The sequence below is a fragment of the Danio rerio genome, chromosome 2, assembly GCF_049306965.1.
Source record: "Danio rerio strain Tuebingen ecotype United States chromosome 2, GRCz12tu, whole genome shotgun sequence".
NCBI lineage: Eukaryota > Metazoa > Chordata > Actinopteri > Cypriniformes > Danionidae > Danio > Danio rerio.
In genome coordinates, this window is record NC_133177.1 from 21795744 (window position 1) to 21820844 (window position 25101).

Sequence of the window (25101 nt, forward strand, 5' to 3'; positions counted from 1 at the left end):
CGAATGGTCTACATCTAGCATTCTTGTTCACTGTGATAACGAAACTACAGTGCATTGCATTAACAAAGGGCGCTCCCACTCCCAATCACTTATGCCAGTTTTAAGATGCCTTATCTGGATATCTGCTAAAAAACAATTTATTATGCTTGCTGAACATGTACCTGATTGCAAAAACCAAATCGCTGACTCTCTCTCTTTCGTTTCTCTTTGCAGAAATTCTGGCAACTGGCCCCGGAAGCGGACCCTCACCCAACGCCTGTCCCTCCTTATTCGGAAACGATATTGCTATAAACCTCCCACTTCATAATCTTCATCAAACTTCTCTATCTCTTATCCTATAAGCAATAGCTCCCAGAACCCACAATGCATACCTCACAGCATGGAACTCATTCAAACAATTCTATACCATGCTAGACAACCCTCCGTAAAGGTTACATTTCCTCCCATACAGCCCGCACCTTAGATGCAATGTTCAATCTAGCATTTTTTGGTGCCTTACATGTTCTAAATCAACAGTTACATCCAAATTTAATCCTCTACTCCAGCCCACTATCTCAGATCTAGCTTTGCAAGACAAGGAAACCACCTCTTTCCTTATCAAACAAAGCAAAACAGATCAATTCCAGAAAAGACACTCTATCCTTATTTTCAATATACCTTCACCTACCTGCCATTTTCAAACCCTCCTAGCCTACCTTAACCAAGAAGATCTCAAGAGGCTAACCCTCTAGCCCCGCTTTTTACTGATGATGCTACCTGTTCAGAATCTCGATTCTGGTTTCAAAAACACCTTAAAGAAATCCTTCACCTATCAGGCTTTCCCCCAGAGCCTCTTTTCCAGCCACTCAATTAGGATTGGCACAGCCACTACAGCAGCCTCTAACGGGCTCTCCCACCATCAGATCCAGACCCTTGGTCGCTGGTCTTCTGAAGCTTCAAATCTTATATTCGCCTCAGTAAATACCACCTCAAGAAAGCCCAACAGGCTTTAACCAACCCCCAAGCACCTCCTCAAACGGCTCCAACCCCCAAAGGTGTCTAACAGAGCCTCGACTCTCGCAAGAGTCATCCAAACCAAACCCCGCAGAAGCCCAATTGTCCACCATGGCACCCTTACATGTTTGCCAAGGACCCCCTCAAGGGCCATTGCAGTTAGCATCTTCTGCAATAACCAATAGCTATTTACAGATGCAAACGTTTGTATCCACATGTTCATTGCGCATTTACTGCGTTTGTACATATGTATTATATTTGTGCTTGTTCCCTTCTTCCAACTTTTCCAAATCTTTTGTCCTTATAACCCTACTTTTCAGCCTCTCGTTCCTTTCTTCTCTACACTCCACTCCCAACTAATTTATTCTACACTCTACCTCTAACGATCTTTTTTCTCCTGTCTAGACTCTTCAGACACCCGAAGGGGCCCCCTTGAGCTCCAACTCTCGCAGGATTCGGCCATAGTCCTTTCTTCTTCATGCTGCTACCTATTCTTTTCTGCCTAGACTCTATCTCCAAGCTCCAACCCCCGCAGGGGTCCACTTAAGCTAAAACTTCTTCACTCTACTTCAACTACCTCTCTTCTCCTTATTGACTTACCCTCTAGCTCTGACCCCCGCAGGGGTCGCTCCGAGCCCCAACTCTCGCAAGAGTTACCCAGAACCCTCTCTTCTACACACTGCTACCTATCTCCTCCCATCTACACTTTACCCTCAAGCTCTGACCTCCGCAGAGGTCGCTCCGAGCTCCAACTCTCACAAGAGTTACCCTAAAATCCTCTCTTCCACTCACTGCTACATATCTCTTCCCATCTGCACTCTACCCCCAAGCTCTGACCTCCGCAGAGGTCGCTCCGAGCTCCAACTCTCGCAAGAGTTACTCTCTTCCACTCACTGCTACCTATCTCCTCCTATCTACACTCTACCTCCAAGCTCTGACCTCCGCAGAGGTCGCTCCGAGCTCCAACTCTCGCAAGAGTTACTCTCTTCCACTCACTGCTACCTATCTCCTCCTATCTACACTATACCCCCAAGCTCTGACCCCCGCAGGGGTCGCTTAGAGCTCCAACTCCCGCAGGAGTTACCCAGAGTCCTCTTTTACACTCTGCTTCAAACCACCTTCTTCTCCCTTTTATTCACAACCCTGAAAATTATGACCCCCGCAGGGGTTTCTTTAAGCTCTAACTCCAGCAGGAGCTACTAGAATCCTCTCTTCACCCTTCATAATCCTATCTACTTAATGCCCATGCATTAAACTTTCTTTCCTTCCATTATATCCAGCAGCCGGATATAGCTCTATTTTCCTTGCTTTTTGGGTTTTTTTTTTCCTTGAATACGCGGCTGCTGTCCCGAGCAATTTAATTACTGCATTTTGGGGAGTTCTGAGATCCACCAAGCTCAGGCTCCCCTCTTGCTCTGCCAACGGGAGGAAGCCCCGGGCTTGGGGAGCCCTTGAGCTCGGGGCTCTCTCCCGGGACAGCATGCCAAACAAGCTTTTGTAAATCATCAGCTAAGTGTGAACTCTTGAATGGAAGTTTGGCCAGAAGAACATTGGAGTAGCCTAATATACAAATCACAAATGCTTAGACAAGACCTTTATGCAGCCTGCTCTATTACAAAATGTCTGATCCTTCTAATTTTGTTGAAAGAAAACAAAGCTTGCACAATCATGCAGGTTATGTGACCACTGAAGGACAGCTGACCATCAAGACTTCTGACTGAATTAATTGTAGATGACTCTAGCTGAATAGTGTAGTTCAGATGTCTTTGTCTTAGTAGCTTTAAAATTGAACATCATTTATAAAAATAGAAAGTTTGAAGGATATTTGATAGTGAATGTACAAAACAAAGATAAAAACTGATCTGAACTTTCAGACGCAACTTAAAAATACTTGCATAAGGCACTGAATAGGCAAAAATCAATATGTACACAAGTATAAATATTCTTACATCATATGCAGCAGACAACAGCTTTGTAAAACCAGAATTGTACAATATTATAGCAAAACTAATGCAAGAAAATCAGTGTTAGATTCAGATAAAGAGATTTTGATTTATTTGGTTTGCATTTAAAGTTCTTGTCTGTAGCCATGTTTAAAGAAAGACATATCTGTAAAACTGAAGAAGCTAAAGATGAAATAGCAAACGATCAAAACCTTCTTTATAAGCAATTTAGCTACAGCTAGGAACTGTTTCATAGCAATATGACGTCAATCCTCCAGCCTACTGCTATATACAGACTGTCATTAAAGCAGCATACACAGCAACATGTCCATTATTCTTCTTAAATACAGGAGTCTCTATACAAATTTATTTTTCTTTTTCTTTTTACAAAGGCATAAAACATATTCTGAGAGGATCTAACTGTACATTCACCTTATAAATGAGTGATTTTTCTGGAAGAAGTCTGTGTTACTTATGATCAGCGCAGTTTGTGATGGTCATTTGTAACTAAGATGAGCTTCAAATATTCTTCTGTCTGTGTGTGTGTTGATGTTGTCAATAAATAATGTGTGTGTTGTGTTTCTACTCCTCAGTAAAAGTGATGACATCATACTGGATGCCCTGCTGTTGCAATTGTTTAGGTGTGGCTTCAGTGTAAACCGTCATCGCTGCATCTGCAACACACACACACACACACACACACACACACACACACACACACACACACACAGAATTCAAGACATTGTTTTATATATATATATTATATATAAATAATGTCTTGAAATGTGTGAGTCTACAGTACTTTCACTAAAACACATGATTGAAACTAATGGTTTATTTCATCAAACATGTAATACTTGCAGCCCTGGAGAAAAATAAAAATAAATGACCACTTAAAAGTTATTGGTTATCCTGAATTGAATTAATGCAAATTATTGAGGAAATTAGAGTTGTAGAGTTGTCGCGCGCGCGTACTAAAGAGCGGTGTTGTCGCGCGCGTTCTGATCAGTTGTGTTGTCGCGCGCCTACTGAAGGATGGGACCGAGGGTGTATTGCGTCCCGGGGGGCACTTTTGATCATTTTGGAAGGGCTTTTTCTATCCAAGGCTAAAAAGGGCATGTGCACTGCACAGGTTGAGCCCTATGTGTGCACGTGCCTGGATGGTAGTAAAGTCTAATGAGTGAGACAATTCACTCAAACAACTGAATCATTCAACTGTAAGAACTCATTAAGATGCATTCCTCCTCCTGACCAGAAGGATGTGCTCCTGTCTCCTTGCACAACAGGATCCAGTTGTCATGCTTCCTCCTGAACAGTGGATGACACCAAGGCTGCGTCCGAAACCGCATACTTCCATACTATATAGTACGCCAAAATCAGTATGCGAGCCGAGTAGTATGTCCGAATACATAGAATACGAAAATCAGTATGCGAAAAGTACCCGGATGACTTACTACTTCCGGCGAAATTATGGAGTGCGCATCTCATGCACGCTGAGCTATCCCATGATGCCCCGCGAGCGAATTCATGAATGGGAGTGAAGCAACGCAAATTACGCAGGTAGGTCGCGTGACCATGACAAAATGGCGGATGTAGTACGTCCAAATTCCATTCATACTTTCACATTCATACTGTATAGAACGTACTTTTCTAACGGCCGAGTAGTACGTTTAAATTCAAATACAGTACCTACTGAGTAGTAGGCGGTTTCGGACGCAGCCCAAGTTCTCACCATCTGCTGTGTGCCACCACTCAAGCTTGATTTGCAACACCTGTGTCTTGCCCTATATAAGTGTGTGTGTTACAAGCTACTGTGTTCAGTCTTGAGCCAGTACCACCCGGTGTTCTCCAGATTGTCTAGAGAAGCTAAGTGACATTCTACTGTTGTGTTTTTTGACCCTTGTGTCTAATTTGTTTTGCCTGTTTACTAGCAGCTCGGCTTCAGTTATTTCTGTTGTACTTTTGAATTCTATTTTTCTAGTAAAGATCATCTGTTTATTTTTTTCTGAAACAAAAGCCTTAAGTTCCCTTATTATTCTTCTGCTCTTGGGTTCATCTAGTGAGGAGTTAGCTCAACTGGGAAAAGCCCCAGCTTTGTGTCCAGGAGACCCGGGAGCGTCGTTGGAATCAGACTAGTCCTGGATATGGAAACCTTGGGATCATCTCGTCACTGGTCTTGGATCAAATCAGTGACTCCGCATAATCTGAGGACCTCAGGATAAGTATCCCCAGGTGGAAAAAGAGGATAGAGAGAATAATTAGTGTAGCTGCTGTTCATAGTGTATATAAGCAAGATGCAGAAGCCTGTGTGGAACCCGCTAAGTGATGCATTGAGTGTATGCTTTACTAAACAGATAAGTCTTTAATCTAGTTTTAAACTGGGAGAGTGTGTCTGAGCCTCGGACGTTATCAGGAAGGCTATTCTAGAGTGTAGGAGCCATAAAGGAGAAGGCTTGACCTCCTTTACTCGACTTTGCTATTCTAGGTACTACCAGAAGCCCTGGGTTTTGAGATCTTAAAGAGTGAGCTGGATTGTAGCGAGACAGAAGGTTGGTTAGATAAACAGGAGCTAGATTATTTAGAGCTTTATAGGTGAGAAGTAATATTTTAAATTCAATACGAAACTTAACATGCAGCCAGTGTAAGGAGGATAAAATTGGGGTGATATGATCATATTTCTAGACCTGGTAAGAACTTTGGCTGCTGCATTTTGTAACAGAAATTAGCTCATTTTATGGATATTAATAATCAACAATAATGGTTTATTCTTAATTATTAATATTCCGGCTTAAGCTTCAGTCAATCTGGTCAAACAAACATATGATTGTATCCGATCCTGTCCGCGCGACCGAGCAGACTTTCAGATTATGAATATTAATTATCAACAATAACGAATTATTAATAATCATTAATATTCTGGATCAATTTATTGTTAACTTGACCAAACAAACACAAGCAGAGCCCTCTTCCGAGCGGCCACGGCAATGATCTAATGATCAATGATCTTTAGAAAAAGGGAATATAATTGCTACTTCTTGTAAATTAGATTAATCATTCATAAGTTTTAAACAACTTATAATAGCTAGGCAGGGGAATCTGTATTTCAGTGACATTTTCTCGTGAGGCAAACAATACAATTCACTTGATTATAATGAAATTTATTGACTAGTCAGACAAATAACAAACAAACGCACAAGCCTACATTAAACAAAGAACAACGGTAAAACACGTGGAGATATCGGGTCTATAGAACGTGTAACAACAAAGAGAAATAGTAAAGCGAGGAAATAGAGATTTCAGATAAAAGAGTGACAAAACTTTAAGTTCCACACGCACCATTAAGGATCACCAAGATTATAAAAAACACCTTTTTGATAAAAGGGGCACAGCTTATTCGCATAACTAAAATACCTGGACTTTCATGTCTGGAGGTCTCTCTCTTCCTGATGAAACTCCTTTGATGTCCTTCTTGATGGGTTGAGTTTGTAAAACAGTTCTAGCGAACACAATCGCAAACTTTAAACTGAGTTTACTTTGCCGGAAAATAAGAAAGCGTGGCGGGAAAAGTCCATGCGGCTTAGAAAAGCTGCGTGGCCCTCCAAGGGGGCCACCTTTGATGTCTTTGTTCTGACTGTTCTCTGCGGGATGTTTGGGGAGAAGTCTGGTTATACCTGCGGATCATGTGACAACCTGTTCAGCATTCTGACCAATGATTTCGGAGGGAAAGTTTGAGCGCGAATCCTTCCTTTGTCTCAAGGCTGCTCGTATGCAAATTTGAGTGTCCGCCCAAACCATGCGGACAGGCATTTAATACAGAGATTTAAAGAATAAAGCAATGCGAGTTATGATCTTGCTCTATGCATCATGTGTTGTAAAATGTCAGCAGAACCCCATCGGTCCCAAACATGGGGGGTTTAAAAGTACATCAACCTAATTTTTTATATCCTTACATTATTTAGGCTTTAAAAATGCCTAAAGGGAACAGGCATACAGGTTATAAGAGAGGTTACACAGGTAAGAAAAGTCAGAAATTAGATACAAAGTTTACAAAACATAACACTTTAGTTTTGTGCTGGTCCCTGACTTCTCAGTCAATTTCTCTTTGTACTAGTGTCCTTGTGGGTGTGGGAGGTGTGTGTGTGCGTGTAAGAAAGGAATGTCTTTGAAGTTCCAGGCTTATCTCTCCAGTCTCCCTGGATAACTTAAGCTGACACGAAAATCCAGACTTCTTGGAGCCAGGAGTCGTAAACCGTTCTGTCAACTGAACCCAGACCGTGATAAAATCAATAAGTAATTTTATCTGTGGACTGTACGCTACAATTTTGTACTAATTGAAGTTTGTTAATAGAGGATGCTGGGCAGCCAGCAAATAGAGCATTACAGTAATCCAGCCTCTAAGTCATAAAAGCATGGACTAGCTATTCTGCATCTGAGATGGATAGCATATTTTGTAATTTAGCGATATTTCTCAGATGAAAGAAGGCAGTTTTTGTGACATGGGATGTATGATTTTCAAAAATTAGATTGCTGTCTAATATGACACCCAGATCTTTTATAGTTGAGCTAACGCTAACTTTGTATCCCTCTAATTGTAGATTAAGTTGTGAGATCTGCTGTGTACAGGATTTAGGCCCAATAAGTAATAATTCTGTTTTGTCGGAATTTAAGAGAAGAAAATTGATGATCATCCAGTCTTTAATGTCTTTAATACACTCCGTTAGTTTAGACTGTTCAGACGTCTCGTCAGGTTTAGTTGAAATATATAATTGAGTATCATCTGCATAGCAGTGAAAGCTGATCCCATGTCTTCTAATAATGTCTCACAGGTGTAGCATGTAAGTTGTAAACAGCAAAGGGCCTAAAACTGATCCTTGAGGCACCCCATACTTTGCTGGGCTGACTTGTGAAGGCTGTTTATTAATATTCACAAACTGGTAACGGTCAGTTAAGTATGACTTAAACCAGTGGTTTTCAAACTTTTTCAGCTGAGGGCCCCTTTGTGTAGGGCGAATTATTTTGGGGACCCCCCAAAAATAAAATGACGCCACCCCCTCAAATTAACAACTGTACTTAATTTTTTAAAAATGTATTATTCAATATATTTATATTATTATATATTATTCAATAAATTTATATTATTCATTATCTTGATTAAATTTTTGTAAGATGTTAGTTGAGTTGACATGGTTTCAGTGCTTCAATCTATTGATCAAATCTTGATGCGCAGTGTTCATTGTGGTCTGCTCTCACTGGATTCCATCAAGCCATATTTTGTGTACAAGTCGTCACTTTACACAGTTTTTTATGCCATTTTTATGCTTTTTTTTCTGCCTATGCACAGCTAGACTCTTCTGTATTTACCCTTACAGCTGAGAGTCTAAATGTATCTAAAGATTTAAAGCTTTAAAGTTTTAAAGAGTTTTGTCATTCATTTTGTCTAGCAATACTACAATGGAGGCTGTAGTGGTTCAGTGTGTTTTGTTTATTTTTATTTTTATTCCTTTTTTTTGTGCACATCATAATTTACTCAGGTCGACAATCCTGACTTACACTGATAAAAAAATTATTTCCTAAATGCAATCTAGAATTGGGTATTCAAGTTCAAAGAGCCACAAGTTTTGCTTTGCATAATTTTAGAAGCTTTACTGACTTTAAAATGTTCACACCAGTTTGTTCTATTAATAATAATACTGAACATTACATTTAAATTAGTTACACAAATAAATATGGGAAAAAGTGGACCAAAATGCATTTATATTCAGAGTATTAAAATTTGATCAGGTTGATTAAATACAGAGCACTAATACATTTTAATATTTAATAATTATTAGCCCTATAACATAACACAAACAGATACATTATAATTTTTATAGGCTATAGTGTTTTTACTCAGGGTGTATACAATTTAGTTTTTTTAATCATTATGAACCAATGTGAGTAAGAGGTCCACTGCAGAGCTCATCCAGCTGTCATTATTGTAACAGGAGTAAAACTGAGAACTCGCTGATGTGATGACAGCTCCATTCATTGTTATTGCAGCACTTTTTGCTTTACAATTTTAATATGTTTGTTTGCCATGCTGCAAAGAGGACTGTCTGATATTTGTACAATGCAAAGTGTAAAGCCTGTCGCACTAGGACGAGGTGCAATGTATCTTTAAAATGCTATTTGTTCCCTATGAGTGAAGCCTGCGCAGAGAGGCGCGCACTCCGCAGCACCCAGCTGATCGGTTACTTAGGAACGCAAGCCATATACAGGGAAGTGCTATCAGCCACCGATAATGTTCTTATTGATCATGTATGTACTCAAATATAGTCAGTCAAACCTGAGCATTCATTTAGTTGTTTAGCGTAAAAGAGGTAAGCGTAAGTGAAAGGTAAATGCCAAAAATCACAGTCAGGAAGCGCCTGGCCAGAAGCGCTTATTCAATAAAAGTCTCCGTGCACGGAGGCGGGCCGCTGCACTTCTTTTCCTGTGTCACGAAAGTGTCAACTGCATTTAAATGACATAAGCATAAAGCTTAATTTTTGCAGTACTTTTGAGCTCAATTTATAATAAAAATATATTTACCTTCAGAATGATGCGGGACACAAAATTCATTCATGTGGGCCCATTGATTACCCCTCATCTAAAATTTCTTTGTGGCCCCCCTAGCGCCATCTGGCGGCCCCCAGTTTGAAAACCCCTGACTTAAACCATTGTAGAGCCTGTCCCTGGACACCTGTACACTTTGAGCGATTTATGAGGATATTGTGGTCAATGGTGTCAAATGCCGCACTAGGATCGAGTAAAACTAATAGCGAGATGCACCCTTCAGCAGCTAAGAGTAAATCATTGGTTATTTTCACTAATGCGGTTTCTGTACTGTGATTAGCCCTGAAACCTGACTGAAACACTTCAAAAATATTGTTGGTCTGCAGAAAGGAGCATAATTGAGTAGAAACAACTTTTTTTAGTGTTTTAGGCATAAATGGAAGATTTGAAATAGGCCTATAGTTAGCTGAGTTGTTGGGGTCTAGTTGCGGATTCTTAATAATAGGCTTAATAACAGCTAGCTTGTAAGAGTTTGGAACATGGCCTATAGATAAAGAAGAATTGATAATGTTAAGAAGAGGTTCTCCTATAGCAGGTAGCAGCTCTTTCAGTAATTTTGTTGGAATTGAGTCCAGCATACACATAGCTGGTTTAGAGCTATTTGTAATTTTATCTAGCTCTTCCTGTTCTATGATTTTGAAGCAGTGTAGGTTATTATTAGGATTTTGGAGTATAAGCCGGTGCAGAAGGTATAGGCATATCCTTTTTTTCTGTCTAAAGCCTTCTATTTTATCACTGAAAAAAATCATGAAGTCATCACTATTAATTTGCGGTGGAACATTTTGTTCCAAGGATGACCGATTATTTGCTAATTTAGAGATGGTGTTAAATAAAAATCAAGGATTGTTATGATTATTTTCTATCAGTTTGGGCAGGTGCTCGGTCCTGGCAGATTTTAGAGCCCTCCTATAGCTGGACATACTGTCTTTGTACGCAATTCTAAAGACCTCTAAATTAGTTTTTTTCCATTTTCGTTCCAGGGCGCGGGTTGCTGTTTTGAGCGCATGAGTATGACTTTTATACCATGGTGTAGTTTTAATCTCTCTAGCCTTTTTTAATTTGATGGGTGCCACAGTATTTAGTGTGCTAGTAAAGATGGCATCCATACTGCTGGTTACTACATTAAGATCATTTGAGTTTGCGGGTGCATTACGAAATAGAGAAACATCAGGTAAGTTATTTATAAATTCATCTTTGGTCGACGGAACAATAGTTCAACTAGGGCGAAGTATTGGAGCGGGTTTACAAATTTCAGGTAAACACAGCTCATATAGTAAGAGGTAGTGATCTGTAATATCATCACTTTGTGGTTTAATGTCTACATCAATAACCTCGATTCCATAAGACAGAATTAGATCTAATGTATGCTTTAAGCGATGGGTTGGACCCACAACGTTTTGCTTTATCCCAAGTGAGTGTATTAAATCCATAAACGCGAGCCCTAATGTATCTTTAGAGTCATCTATATGGATGTTAAAGTCACCTACAATTAGCATTTTATCAGTTTTGACTAGTAAGTCAAAAATAAAATCAGAAAACTCTTTTAGAAAATTGACATAGGATCCTGGCGGTCTATATATGGTGATTAAAGCGAGAGATAACATTTGTATCAGTATGCAACAGTTTTTGCATAGTATCTGGAAGCTGAACATTAAGCGCTAATACTTTAAAGGAGCTAAACATAAGTCTGTTTCTCTGATTAACATTAAGGTAATCACTAAAGATTGATGAAACTCCACCACCACGACGAGTTTGATGAGCATCATGTTTATATAAGAATCCAGGAGGAGTTGCTTCATTTAAGCTAATATAGTCATTTTGTTTCAGCCAGGTTTCAGTGAGACAGAGTGCATTAAGATTGTTATCTGTTATTATTTAATTTATGATAAGTGCTTTAGGTGCAAGTGACCTGATGTTTAGGAGACCAAGCTTTACGAAATTTGTATTTTCACTTTTTACCGGTTTTTCTGGTTTGATTCTTAATGGATTTTTTCTGGAGCACACAGTACGTTTTTTTTCTTAATCTAATAATACGAGGAACAGACACAGTCTCTATAGGATTCGCCAGATATGTATTACTGATGTTTAAGTGGGACGAACAATAGTCTATGTGGCTATAATGTGAATTTTGTGAATGTTTACCTGCTAGTCAGATGGTGTGAAGTAATCTGGAGATGTTGTCCGACAGGAGTTCAGCTCCGGCTCGACTAGGGTGCAGGCCGTCAGCACGAAAGAGCCTAGGACGCTCCCAGAAAAGATTCCAGTTATTAGGAAAGAGCAATTTCTGTTCTTTACACCATGTTAATAGCCATTCATTCAGGGCAAAAAGTCTACTGTACCTTTCATTTCCTCGGCGGTAGGTAGGAAGCGGCCCAGAAACGATGATCTGCGTGGCGGGCGAGGTGTGTCGAACCGTCTCGATCAGGCTCCTGAAGTCCTTCTTCAGGATGTCTGACTGCCGGAGCCTAGTGTCGTTTGTCCCCACGTGGAGGACAACGGCACCAGGGCTCTCGGCAGCACCCAGGATAGTTGGAATCTGTGTAGAAATATTTCTTACACGGGCACCAGGAAAGCAGAAAGTACGTACTTTATTACCTTTGGAGGAGGCGGCACGGACGTGACGAACGATCGAGTCACCGATGATGGCCACATCGGGACCCGTCTCGCGGAGAGGGGAGAAGCGGTTCTCCGTGGAGATCTCGAACACGGGAGGAAGATACGTTCTGGCCCGGGATCTGGCAAGCACCTTACGCGGCTGCACCCAGGCGCCGTGGTAGCCGGGTGTCGGCGTGAACGACGCCTAGCCAAGCCACGCCCCAAGTGCGCTGGGCCTGGACAGAGAAGGACACGGGGTTGAGGTAGAGGGAGTGATGTGGTTGTAATTTCCACTTACCTTAGATGATGAGGCGGCTTTCGCGTTAGGCACAACAAGCAGAGCCCGTTGTTTCCACAGCCGCGTCCACCTCGCCGTAAGCGTGCGGATCTGGGACTCCACTTCTTCCAGCTCCAGCTCCAACGCCTGCATCGATGCTTCTCCTGCACACAAGGACAGAGACACAAGCGACATTGTACAGGGTAAAGAGCAAGGCCAGTAAGTCAAAAGTGTAAGGTAAAAGAAGTCGGTAGCTTTAGCTGACCAGAGGCGTTAGCAGGCTAAAGCTACAAACAACAGGGGGATGCTCAAGGGACAGAACGTTTTAAAGCAGTTTTGTTTGTATCCTTATCCTTTATAATGGCGTTTTGACATTTTAGAATGTTTAATAATGTTGGGTTGCCCTCTAGAGGTTGAAACGGATTTAAGTCAGTTAGGAGATTTCTGGGGGTTGGTTAGTGGGGGCCTGCAATTTGTCTCCGTTTTTGAGGCAAATATAGGTAAAGTTCAGTGGGGTTGGGAGAATCACCGCCAAATATGTTTTCTTTTCTTTTTTTTTTCTCTTTTCTCTTTTTTGTTTCTTTTACCTGCTTGTCATGTATTGGAGAGAGGGTCTTACTCCTTAAAAAACAATGGCTGATCAATGAGTGATACAAATAGGACTGAAGGGTCTACTATTCGGTTTATTAGCTGGAACGTTAAAGGTTTGAATGGGCCAAACAAAAAAGCTTGTATATTTGCTCAGCTTAAAAAAATAAATACTGAAATAGCATTTTTGCAAGAAACGCATTTACAGCTGGCAGACCATGAGACTTAGAAAACCCTGGGTTGGTCAGATCTTTCATTCCCAGTTCAACAGTAAAGCAAGAGGAACAGTGATTCTAATTCATAAGAAGGTGCAATTTCATGGTTCTAAGTTTGTTTCAGACCCCCAAGGACGTTTTGTTATTGTGACGGGTCAGTTGTTTCATACCCCTGTTGCCCTAGTATGTGTTTATGCCCCTAATTGGGATGATGTCAACTTTGTTTACAAAATAATTTCTTCTTTACCCAATTTAAACTCGTATCGTTTGATTTTTGGTGGCGATTTGAACTGTGTTATTAATCCAGCACTTGACCGTTCAAATCCAAAAGCAACACCTCAGACAAAAATGTCTCACGCTTTATCATCCTTTATGACACAAACAGGCTGTGTGGACCCACACAGATTTTGGAGATTTTTATTTCCTCAAAAGAAAGAATTTTCTTATTTTCCCCTGTTCATTTTTCATACTCAAAAATCGACTATTTTTTCTTAAATAAGACATTACTTCCCCTGTAGAAAAAACTCAGTATTCTACGATTATAATATAAGATCATGCACCACTACTTTTTGATTTACGATTTACTCATGACTGTAGCCAACGTTCTAACTGGAGGTTAAATTCTAACCTATTAGCAGATAAAAAAATTTCACAAACATATATCAATGGCCATAGATAACTTTTTACTCACAAATGATTCAGAAGAGACATCACCAATAGTTATGTGGGAGACACTTAAAGTAGTCATCAGAGGTGAAATTATATCTTACTCTATATCTGTTAATAAGTAAAAAAATGCTAAACTACAACAACTAATAGAATCAATAGGAAAATTAGATCAACAACTCTCTATATCACCCACTGAAGAACTACATAAAAAGAGAGTGGAACTCAAAGCAGAATATGATCAGTTATCAATCAGTTATCAAAAAAACTTGCTTTGGTCTAAAGGGAATTTTTATGAACATGGGGAAAAAGCAAGCCGTTTATTATCTCACCAGATAAAAATTCAGTCAGCTTCCAGGCTAATCCCACAAATTCCTAATGCCTCACAACATCTGACAGTTGATCCTAAAGAAATTAATGAGACCTTTAAAAAAATATTATACCGATTTATACATCTCAGATTTTTTTGGAGATACATCAGGTATGTCATCTTTATTTAATAACCTGAATATCCAGACAATTAATGCAAATCAAAAAGAAATGCTAGAACAACCAATTGATCTACAAGAAATCTTAGATTCTATTAATGGTATGCAAAATGGCAAAAGCCCTGGCCCTGACGACTATACAGTGGAATTTTATAAGGCTTTTGCCCCCAAATTAGCTCCACTTCTTCAAAAAATGTTTGAAAATTTTTTAATTAATTCAGAGTTACCAAAGTCTCTTACAGAAGCATTTATTACACTAATTCTGAAGCCAGGAAAAGACTCACTTGACTGCAGCTCCTACAGGCCAATATCACTGCTAAATGTTGATGTTAAAATTCGTGCAAAATTATTGGCCCCCAGAATTGACACCATCATACCAGAAATTGTATCACCAGATCAAACAGGCTTCATTAGGGGTTGCCACTAATTTACTAATTTAAGAAGACTTCTTGGTATTCTGTATTCTCCTGCATCCAGGGAGGCCCCAGAGGTGGTGGTATGCCTGGATGCAGAGAAGGCATTTGATAGAGTGGAGTGGCACTATTTATTCACAGTTTTAAAAAAAATCGGTTTTGGATCAAAATTTATAGCCTGGGTCCAATTGCTATATTCTAATCCCAAAGTATCTGTTATTACAAATAAAATACGTTCACAATTTTTTCCAATATTTAGAGGAACAAGGCAGGGCTGCCCTTTAAGTCCTCTTCTTTTTGCATTTGTAATTTTCTATTTCTATTCTATTCTATTCTATTCTATTCTATTCTATTCTATTCTATTCTATTCTATTCTATTCTATTCTATTCTATTCACTTTCTATTATGCTTAAATCCTCGCAGTCTATCCAGAGAATTAATCGAATGGGGCTGGAACACAGGATCTCTTTATATGCTGACGACCTGTTGTTATACATTCCACATCCAGTTGAAAACGTCCCAAAGATAGTAGAAAATTTATCCAATTTTGGTAGTTTTTCAGAATATAAACAAACTTTCTAAAAGTGAATGCTTTCCAATCAGTTCCCTTGCTTTATAAATTAATGTAATATCTCTTCCATTTATGGTTTCTCAATCTGGATTTAAATATTTGGGAGTCAATATTATCCGCAGTTTTTCAGGTTTATATGCAAAAAAAATTCTTACCACTATTAAGTAAAATTAAATTGGATCTTCAGAGATGGGACACACTACGATTATCCTTAGCAGGCAGAGTGAACTGTATAAAAATGAATATTCTACCACGATTCTTATACTTTTTTCAATCCCTTCCAGTTTTTTCTCCCAAAAGCTTTTTTCCATAAAATAAATAAACCTATTTTATCATTCTTATGTAATAGGAAGAATCACAGAACCCATAAGGAGCTTCTTGAAAGACATAGATCCAAGGGAGGTTTAGCACTTCCTAGTTTTATTAGTTACTACTGGGCCGCTAACCTCCAACATCACTTTCTGCATTAATAACAATGAAGTTACTATTTTCTCCGTCTAATTATTCTTTTCAGATTGTTACTTCTGTAGTGGAATTTCCCTGTAAAAAATATATAATTGTTTTTATGTTTATTAAAGGTAATAATAATTACAAACTGCTGTATCTTAAATTATTATTATTATTTTCTATAAATTGTCAGTCTTCCTTTTGTACATGTGTGCATGTGCATACACAGATGTTCTGTAGGTGAGACAGCTGACATCTAAAAAAACATCTGCCAGATTTTTACTTGAACCGAGAAAGAGGGACTTTTAAAGTGTATTGCTTTGTGTTGGTGTTTTTACTAAAGATGAAGTTGGTATGTATTTATCAGCATTTGTCAAATAAAAAAATTCAGAAGTTTACACGAGTGCTGCACTTAATAATGTCAAATTTATTTTCATTAATTTGTGTCCTGATAGATAAGTAATAAATAAAACTGTCCATTTGTGCCACCCTATTAATATAATATTAAGCGTATTTAATATTCTAATTAAATGAAATAGAATAACAATGTTGTATGTGACTCTTAATAACCAAACAAAATCATTATAAAAAATATTTTTAAAGATCTACAGTGCAGAAATGGATCCAAAAGGGTTGTTAGAAAGTGGTATTAAAGTATTTACCCTGTATTTAAAAATATTACAAAAATAAAACCAAGAAGACTGCATTTTAATTCAGTAATATTAGATCATAAAATTATTTGTAACTTATTAATTAAAATTAGAACACTGCCTTCATTCAAATGGAGAAACTGAACAAAACTTTCATGGAATAGTAAATAATAAATAATGAAATTGATTGCATTCATAGATGACACACCATGTAATATGAAAAAAAAAATAATAAAAAAATTTACTCATGATGGAAAATTTACATATAACAGATAATATACGTTTATATTCATAGCAGCATCAAAGTAAAAATAAATCCATTATATGATGAAATAATCTGATTTAATAAGTAAAAAGGTTACAAACATATACTTCCCTCAATAATTAATAGCTTATCCCTGCTCTTAATAAAAACTCAAAGCAGTGCAGTATTGAAAGAGAAACAATTGGACTCATGCCCAATATTTTGAATAGCCTAAAATCAAAGTATAATTTTAATATTTTCAATTGTAAGTTTTCCAGAGAACTCTCCCATTCAAAGGTAAAAAATCAAACTGAACTAAAAACACTGCATTTTTATTAATTTATTTTTTCAGACTCTGTCTTTATTTGTTGTAAATATGCAATATGCAATTGCATTTTGAAGCAAAATAATAAACCATTAAAATATCAGAATTAAAATCACTGCATTTCTTAAGTGACACCATTGTGAAAAGAGTCTTTTGAGTCTTTTGTAATATTTTTTTAGCAGGAGAAATACAATTATGAAATTCACATAACTGTTAACATAATTAACATATAAAAAACTCAGCAAGAATGTCCACTGTGTATTTTTGTGTTTATTAACAATAAAAACAATATTTAAGAAGTTGTAAATGCATTTCCTGTTTACTGACATCATTCACGCTATTACGTTTCCACTAACCAATGAAATTACAGATAGGCGTGGCTGAATGTGCAGCCCCGCCCCATATTCATCCCCGCCCAGATCTGCAGGCTGCAGACAGGGGCTTCTCGTTAACGCTCTGGTTTTGGTATGCTCCAATTAATTAAAGGCTCTCTGCTGTTCAGCTGTGCGCCAATATGAGGTGATTGTATTTAATGGGAAATATGAAGCTAACGTACCTGGAGTTACGATATTTTGCGTTTACTGTTATAATTACTACCATAAATAGGCAAACAATCAGCTACATAGTTAAAGCACTGCAAACAAGCAAAGACTGTAAATTGTAGTAAAAAAAGTAAAAATAAATGATCAAATTTTTTTTCCTCATAATTTGTATTTTTCACTCAGTGCAGTTGGGGACTACTACTGGTTGCACAAAGTTAAGTTAGTTGACTAAATGTTGTGAGAATGTTAGCATGTAGCATGAAATCAGTACAGTTTGCAGTTAAAACCATTTTCTACCTTTTCTTGTAACCCAATGAAATCCACTGCAATTAATGTGGACAGAGATGTTTAATCCACAATGTTGCACGGTGAATGAGAAAAAAAATCTCAGCATTTCGCGGAAACTTAGATGCACTCGGCAGGTATAGCGTCAGAAAGCCACGTGTGTTATTCTGGGAACAAAATGCGGTGAAAATCCTACATGAGGTTAAAGTTTGGTTGTAGTTTTTGATTTTCTTTCTACTTTGTAGTTCTTTAATTGTTTTTGAATAGTGAGAGTCTTCTTCTTTTTCGTTTAAAAGCGGGTGGCAAACCAGCTTGAGGGGCATTACCGCCACCTACTGTGTTGGAGTGTGAGACTTTAATGAATGGAAGGATTACTACATATTCTCTAAAAAAAAATAATAATAATAATAAATAAATCCTTAAATAATAAATAATATAATAATAATAATAATAATTAAAATAATAATTTGAATAAATAAATAAATAAATAAATACATAAATAAATAAACAAATAATAATTCTTTACGATTAAATCCTGTAAAACAAACCTGTCCTTCTCAAAATTTTTTACAGAAAATCATATACCTTAGACTCTTTCTGAGCATTTTGAAAAATGTTTGTGATTGAAATGTCAGTCATGTCCAAATCTCTTATTTTTATTTTAAACTGGTCCCTCTCTCTTCTATATTTTGTACACTCCATTAATACATGAATCGTGAGAGTCGATTCATTGACTTAATCATAAATACAACTGTTGCTTTGTTACTGAACCAATGTCTTAAGACAGTGCCTTACCGCCATCTACGGGCGGTTTTAGTTACTACATAGAAAACTTTTACTATAGTTGCATATTTTTCTTATTAGTATTTTTATTTCAGACATTATTCATTTAAAAAAAGAATCCATAAAGGTAAATAATTCTATGGATTTTTAAAAAATCTAAATTGCAATTATTGCGCCTAATGGGAAAAGTGACTGCAGTAGAAGTAGAAGAGAGAATGCAAAAGGAAGAAGTATGCCACTCTAAAAAAGTTTAGGAACCGCTGATTTACAGTCTAGATAATTGGGTCATGACTGTATAAATAACTAAGATATCAAAAATGAAGTCTAAAGCAATGCAAAAGTAGTGTAACAAATAACAATTCATAAACACAAATATTATAATACTGTAAACAATTACTTTCAAACTACAGTAACTAATTATATATTATATTTTGGAAGTAATTTGCAGATGCAGCCAAAGCACAGTGTCACCGACTCGGTCCCAGTCATCCCCCTCTCTGGCCAGCAGAGGTCATCATCACCGGACTTTTAGCATTACGTCATCCCCAAAGACTAATTGCCACACACACCTGCAGCACATCACCTTTATCACCAAACACTCTCATATAAGCAGCACACACACACACACACACACGTCATTGCGAAGTCTTGTTCTGCCCCTGCAAACACTACTGAGCGTTCCTACTCCTTGCCTGCTTTCCTGTCGGACTGATTACCGAACTTGTCTTGCCTGGCGCCTGCCTTAAACCCAGCCTGAATCCCGACTCTGATCCTAGCCGCCTGCCTTCAACCCATGCCTGCTTATTTACTCTGTGTTTGCCTGCCACCAGCCCATAGACTACTGTGTTTGATGTGACATCTGTGTGCTCTTTATTAAACTTTGTTTAATAAATATACTGCAAATGGATCCCTCTGTGTCAGACCCTCCGTTACAGACGACTTCGCCCAACATGGATCCCGCAGGTACTAGCGACACATCAGAAACAGCTTGCACATCTCACTCAACTAACGGAGGATTTAGTACACACCCTGCGGGGTTTGAGCGTTGCGACCCCAGCGCAACCCAACGCCAACTACTCTCTCCACCAACCTCCAGTAACCTACTCACAATATGCTCCAGGTCCCCGTCTGGCATTTCCTAAAAAGTTTACTTTACTTCGCTCTTCACTTTCGCACAGACTAGCTGGGCTGACATTCCCCTAAGAACCCTCTATTGCAAAGCCTTAAGTCCTCTCCATCAGGCTGGATAATCTGCTACGCACTCGACATCCTGCTAATGTTATTTCCCCTAGTCCCAGTCAAGATTCAGCCCCAGCTTCTTCATGCCCCGTGGAACCCATGCAACTGGGTCGGATCCAATTGACGAGCGAAGAACAAGACAGACGCTAAATCAATTGTGCCTGTACTGTGGTATTGAAGGTCATACCAAGGTCCAATGCCCCTATAAACCATCCGCCAAGACATTATCGCTGAGTGCAACCTCTATACTCTCTAACAACAATAATGCTCTAACTGTTCCCATCTCGGTGAGGTTTGGCAATACCACGATTCACGCAATCGCTTTGGTTGACTCAAGACCATCACAAAGTCCCCTCAGCACACCGTTATTCTTGGATGGCCCTGGTTACAAGCTCATGACCCTCAAATTTCCTGGAAAATGGGTGAGATCTCAAAGTGGAGTGAATCATGTTTCAAGAATTGCATGTGCTTTGTTGTTTCTATCCAGCTCAATGCCATTGTCTCCAGTGTCGATACCCCTGAAGAATTCCTGATTCCCGCTGAATACAAAGACCTAGCGGAGGCATTCAGTAAGCAAAAAGCTATTAAGCTTCCACCTCACCGTGAGTATGACTGCGCTATTGAATTATTGCCTGGTACAATGCCCCCTTGTGGGAGAATATTTCCTCTGTCTCAAACAGAAACCAAAACCATGAATGCATACATTAAGGAGGAGTTGGAGATAGGATTTATACGCCCTTCAACATCACCCGCATCTGCAGGCTTCTTCTTTGTGGAGATAAAGGATGGAAGTTTACGTCCCTGCATTGACTATAAAGTGTTGAATGAAATTACTGTGAAGTACCGTTATCCCCTGCCTTTGGTCCCAGCAGCCCTGGAACAACTACGCTCAGCCAGGTACTTTACCAAACTTGATCTTCACAGTGCTTACAACCTCATGCGAATAAAGCGGGGTGATGAGTGGAAAACCAAGTTTTCTACGGCTACCGGCCACTATGAATACCGGGTGATGCCCTTTGGCCTAGCAAACAGTCCTTCCGTCTTCCGGGCATTCCTTAACGAGGTATTCAGAGACATGTTGAACAAATGCATCATTGTGTATATTGATGATATCCTAGTATACTCAGATTCCTTAGAGGAGCACATCCGCCATGTCAGATCCGTCCTGAAGAGAATCATGGAAAACCAGCTCTACACTAAACTGTCCAAATGCGAGTTTCACCAGGCATGCATGTCCTTCCTGGTATACATCATCAGCGCGGATGGAGTGGCTATGGATGACAAGAAGGTAAACACGGTAGTTAACTGGCCAAAGCCGAAGACAGTCAAAGAACTGCAATGCTTTCTGGGGTTCGCTAATTTCTACAGGAGGTTTATAAGAAATTTCAGCTCTGTGGCCGCTCCGCTCACCTCAATGGTAAAAGGAGGCACAACCAAGCTAAGTTGGAGTCATGATGCCATCCGAGTGTTCAACCACCTTAAGTCCCGCTTTTCTTCGCCACCCATCCTCTGCCACCCTGACCCAAATTTACCTTTTGTCCTAGAAAGTGACGCTTCCAATACTGGCATCGGGGCTGTGCTCTCTCAAAGGCAAGTGTCGTCGAACAAGCTCCACCCATGCGCCTTCTTCTCACGCAATCTTAACTCAGCCGAAAGAAATTAAGATGTGGGCAATCGTGAACTTCTTGCCATGAAGGCCGTGATGGAGGAATGGAGACACTGGCTGGAAGGAGCTTGATATCCCTTTTCCGTGATCACAGACCACAAAAACCTGGAGTACATTCGTTCTCAGTGACGTATATCCCTGGCTCAAAAAACATCAAAGCCGATGCTCTCCCGTCTTTCTGCGGAAGAACCCAACAAGGAGGAAGAACAGCCCATTCTGGAAGATTCCCTCATCTTGGCCCCCCTCACTTGGGACATTGACACAGAAATATCTCAAATTTTCAACAGTCACCCTAAACCTCCAGCCTGTCCCGCAGATAAAATCTTCGTTCCCCAGTCACTCTGAGAAAGACTTATCGCTGAGATCCACTCCAACCCTAGTTCTGGACACCCAGGTATTTCAGGCACCATCGATCTCATCCAGAACCGTTACTGGTGGTCCTCAATAAGTAAGGATGTAATTAAATTCATTAAGAACTGTTCCGCTTGCCATATGCATAAAAATTCTCACCATAGCCTCGCCGGGATTTTGCATCCCCTGGAAAACCCACGTCGTCCCTGGTCCCACATCGCAATCGACTTCATCACAGACCTTCCACTCTCTCAAGGCCACACCACCATCCTGTCATTGACAGATTCTCCAAGATATGCAGGCTCATTCCCATTCCTAAACCTCCGACAGCCCTGGAAACTGCAGAACTCCCATGCAATCATGTATTCCGCTATGGAATTATGGTCTGCCCGAAGACATCGTACCCAATTTACATCCAGAGTATGGTCAGCATTCTTTAAGAACCTCAATATTAACATCAGCCTCACATCAGGTTACCATCCTCAATCCAACGGCCAAGTGGAAAGATTGAACCAAGAAATAGGGCGCTTCCTCCGTACCTACTGCCACCAGAATCAGGAAGACTGGAGTCGTTTTCTTATGTGGGCTGAATACGCTCAAAATTCCAACAGAAAGGCATCCACTGGTCTTACGCCTTTTCAAGTAGTCCTAGGATTCCAGCCCCCCTGTTTCCATGGTCTGGCGAACCATCGAAACTCCCAGCCCTCAATCACTGGTTCCAAAGATGTGAGGAGACCTGGAACGCAGCCCATACTTACCTTTTGCATGCAGTCAGGCAATTCAAGGAACAGGCCAATCGCCATCGGCGCCCCAATCCAGCATACACCCCAGGACAGTGGGTATGGCTGTCGACTCGAGACCTTCGCCTCAGGCTCCCATGGAAGACCCCGGCGCCGTGGTCCCTCTCACTTCAGGAGCCATTCGCAGGAGGGGGGCTCTGTCACCGAGTCGGTCCCAGTCATTCCCCTCGCTGGCCAGAAGAGGTCACCATCACCGGACTATTGACATTACGTCCATCCCACTGACTGATTGGCACTCACACCTGCAGCACATCTCCCAATCACCCAGCTCACACATATAAGCAGCACACACACACACAGCTTCAGTGCGAAGTCTTGTTCTGCCCTGGCTAACTCTACTGACGTTTCTGATTCTTGCCTGATTTCCCGTTGATAACCTTGGACTGTATCTCGACCCTGTTTTGCCTGCCGCCTGCCCTGAACTCTAGCCTGAATACCGACTTTGATCCTTGCCGCCTACCTTTGACCCATGCCTGAATACTCACCTTGTGTTTGCCTGCCGCCAGCCCTACGACTAGATACTACTGTGTTTGATGTGAGTTCGCACACGCTTAACATCTGTGTGCTTATTGTTATTAAACTTTGTTTAATAAATGTACTGCAAATGGATCCCTCTGTTTCAGACTCTCCATTACAGTATTATTGTAGCCCAACTTGTGCTGTTTACAGTGTTATCATACTTTAGCCATTTATATGTTTTTAAGATACTGAAAACAACACAAATGTCTGTACATGTCCAAACTTCTCCAGAGCCCCAAAACACCCTCAGACCCCAGAGGGTTAATAATTACCATGGATGGTAAGTTTGTTAACGGTCTTGCAGGTAGTTGATCAGATGCCAGAGTTCTGAGAAAATGGGTGTTACATGTAATTTTGTCTATGATTGTGTTTAGCTGTATGATGTTCATTTCCGATTAATATTAATCAACTAGAATCTGTCTTCGATTAGACACCTCGATGATGCTGTCAAACACTGAGTAGATGATGAGGTTTATGGTATTTGGCAATGGCTGTCTGAAACGGGCTTCGAGTCTGATATTTCCAGACTTTATAAGTGAAACGTGTTGACCGCAGTCTTCATCTGGTGTAAGGTTGAATGCATAAAGGGAATAACCCCTGGCAAATTCAGATCTGCTGATAAACAGTGTGTGATTTTTAAGATGTCTGCCGGTAGCTGTTACGAGTTGATAAAATTCTCGCACCACAGAGTTGTCTGTAAAATTCGGCTGTAGAGGTTTAGCGGAAATTTGCTGACCGTCAACGCAGATGGCGAAAAACTCCAAATCGTAATGTTTGAACGCGAATGGGTTTTTATCATAAGAACAGGTAAATGCGTCGTTATCGGTCATCCCAAGGACGATTGATTTTGGTAAAGTGCCCAAAAATAGATTTTCCTGATTTGAAACTCGGGCTCCCTGGGATATGGAGAAATTTTTCAGGCAAACCCTGTTAATCGGATACTTTGTATTGGTGGACAGCAAGGCCTGAGCATGGGCCAGCCAAACGTTCGGTGCAACTGTTACTTCCTTTACAAATAGGGATGCCGACACAATATTTCGTTTTATAGGCTACGTCATCACTCCTCATCAGACAGAACTCATCTTTACCTCTGATCATGCGTTGTTTTATATCGACGCCATTAATCATTAACTTTTCCTGAAAGAAAATGTCGCTGTGAATAGGAGCCATCAGTTCGACAATCTTACTCTTGCTTGTGTGTGTTGACCTTTTCAGCAGCCCCTGGTTATTGCCGGCGGGATCATTGTCATCCATATGACCAGCCGTGTCTTTGAAGAAAATACCTGCGGTGAATGTTGATTCCAGCGTGTCTTTGCTGTAGTTGATGAGACTCTCGATGATACATCTGTACGGGTGGGTGCTTGAGCTTTGAGAGATTAGTCGAACTCCGAGACTTACGTCAACTTGTGAGAAAATTGTAGCAGCTGGGTAATTGATTAAACCGACTTTTACAGGATCTGCTATTACGCCACCATTAGGCTTTGTGATTTTAAGTCTTAGATGCAACAATGTGTTATTTAGATCGATGTATTCCTCGCCGGACCCTGCTATAAAAAACTCCAAAGGCGCCGAATCCGAGATGGCCGATAGAGGAGGTACTTCCACATACGTATTTTTCTCTATAGCCGTTTGTGTTAATGGCACTGTAAATAAGTCAAGCTCCCCCGGTGGTTTAGTCAATCTCTTACAGGCCATGACCATGAGGACTGAACCGTCTTGTCTCTCGTCATGAGTTTTTGAAAGCACGTTTGAAATGTCTGATGCTATGCTTTTTGCAGCCGTTTTCAAGTGAGGTTTTGCGATGTTGAACCCTGTTTTTAACAACGGCACAGCCATCCTAAACAAACCTCTGAATAGTCCTTCCAGGCCTGACCCGTACATGACGGCTCCGCCTGCATATGCGGGGA